We start from the raw sequence: 2,500 nt of genomic DNA, 5'->3' as shown, positions 1-2,500 counted from the left end.
GAGAGAGAGAGAGAGAGAGAAAGAGAAAGAGAAAGAGAAAAAGAGAGAAAGAGAGAGAGAGAGAGAGAGAGAGAGAAAGAGAAAGAGAGAGAAAGAGAGAGAGAGAAAGAAATAAAGAAAGAAAGAGAGAGTGCAAGAGTGGGAAAGAGCATCCTAACTGCTTTTCGGATGTAACGTTTGACCCGTTCGTTTCTGTCAGCCGTTGAACGCATCCACATCCTGTTGGTGAATCCCCTTAAGTGCAAAGGTTATATATAGATAAGTTTGTCATAGTATTTTTTTTTACTGCTAAATCCCTCGAGTGGAGTTTTGGTACTGTTTCTTGAAGAAATTTCGATTTTTATGGGAGCAAAGAGAGCTTATTATTTTTCCACTATTTTTTGTTATGCTAAATGTGTAATTTAAGGGTTTGATTGCCAACATGACACATTGTAAAACTTTAGAGTCTTGTTAGAATAGACATTTGCACAGTTTTTTTTATTGTACAAACTAACTTTCGTTACGGATTGCTCATCAACACAACCATTAACTATAAGCAAATCTCATTCAATTATATTACATATAAATTGTATAATTCGTCCATCATTATGAACATAGATCATCACCTATTCATCATCATCGTCATATCAATAGTAGGCGGAGACATAAATCTATTAACATACAGTGTATTAGCTGACTCAAGAATGTATATGGAAAAAATGAATAAAAGTTTTGGAAGCACATTTGGTGATTCATATGATACTCTGTACGCATCGAAGCTGGAATAAACATACGCGAGTTTTCATTGTTTGTACTACCTTTAACTCCGTGTTAAATACACACACACACACATACGCACGCAGTCACACACACACACACACACTCAAACACACACTCAAACACAAACACACACAAACACACACTCAAACACAAACACACACACTCAAACACACACACACACACACACACACACACACACACACACACACACACACACACACACACACACACACACACACACACACACACACACACACACACACACACACACACACTTGCATAATGAACATAGATCCTGCCAGGCCTAAAAGATCAACATAGAGTGTTTATCATACCACTAAGGTCTAATGAAGATCAAGATTGTGATGATAATGTACTGGATCCTGTTTCATTACTACCACTAATGGTGCTACTACTACTACTACCACTACTATTACTACTACTGCTGCTATTACTACTGCTATTACTACAACAACTACTATTACTACTGCTATTACTACAACAACTACTATTACTACTGCTACTACTACTATTACTATTACTACAACAACAACTATTACTACTACTGTTATTACAATTAATACAAAAACAACAACTATTATTACTACTACCACAACAACTACTGTTACTACTGCTATTACTACAACAACAACTATTACTACTACTGCTACTACTACTATTAATACAACAACTACTATTACTACTACTACTACTACAACAACTACTATTACTACTACTGCTACTACTATTGCTACTACTGCTACCACCACTACCACTACTACTACTGCTACTACTGATACTAGTGGTACTGCTATAACTACAACTATTATTGTTACTACTATCAATACTATTGTTACCAACAACAATGATAACAACAAGAGTAATACCAGTAGTAATAATAACTATGTAGATAACAACTACAACAGCAAAAAATATAATGATTATGATGATAATAATAGAGATGGTGATAATGAAAACAGTATTGGTAACAATGATCATGATAATGATACTGATGATGATAATGATAATAGCAATGATGATGATAATGACAATAATGGTAATGATGATAATAATCATAACAATGATAATAGTAAGGATAAAGATAATTATGATAACCATAATAATGATCATGATTATAATTATAATGATAACAATAACAATGATAATGAGCCTGATAATAGTAGTAATCAAAATTATAATAATAATGAAGTTCAAAACATTAATGATAATGATAGTGATAATAACAATAACAATCATGATTACAATAATATTATCAATAACAACAATACTAATATTAATGATAACAATAATGATGATGCTAATGATAACAATAATATTGATAATAGTAGTGATAAAAAATAACAATGACTATTATCCCTATAATTAAGGTAATAATAAGATTACTGATGATAACAAGGATTATCATTACTATTATTAGTATCTTTGTCATCACCATTATCCATATTATTATCATTATCCTTATCATCACCATTATCCATATCATCATCATTATCTTTATTATAATTTGTATTATTATTATCGTTATTGTCATCATTATCATTATTATTGCTATTATTATCATCATTATCACAATCCTTTTCATTATTGTTATTATTATTATTAGCATTTTCAGTGTCATCATTGTCATTGTTATTGTCATTATTTGATTATCATTTTAACCATTATCCTAATTATTTTTATCATGATTATTATGATAATTATTATTGTTATTACTATTATT

At 30.5% G+C, this 2,500-nt stretch overlaps 2 protein-coding genes across 2 annotated transcripts in view; one reads left to right on the top strand and one right to left on the bottom strand.

Annotated features, from left to right (window-relative positions):
* LOC147472265 (uncharacterized) overlaps positions 1 to 1,187 on the top strand; it is a 3,395-nt gene extending 2,208 nt beyond the window's left edge. The window contains exon 1 of the mRNA XM_086547078.1: positions 1 to 1,187. This exon is cut by the window's left edge and continues 2,208 nt beyond it. The gene's annotated coding sequence lies outside the window, so the exon portion shown is untranslated.
* Positions 1 to 2,500, bottom strand: part of LOC122256199 (adenylate cyclase type 2-like) — a 373,607-nt gene that overhangs the window by 52,013 nt on the left and 319,094 nt on the right. The gene's annotated exons all lie outside the window — the stretch shown is intronic.

The sequence above is a fragment of the Penaeus japonicus genome, unplaced genomic scaffold, assembly GCF_977035675.1.
Source record: "Penaeus japonicus unplaced genomic scaffold, GWHDUDI00000001_assembly GWHDUDI00000002, whole genome shotgun sequence".
Taxonomy (NCBI): Eukaryota; Metazoa; Arthropoda; class Malacostraca; order Decapoda; family Penaeidae; genus Penaeus; species Penaeus japonicus.
Note: the sequence above shows the minus strand (reverse complement) of the source record. Positions and strands in the feature narration are given on the sequence as shown.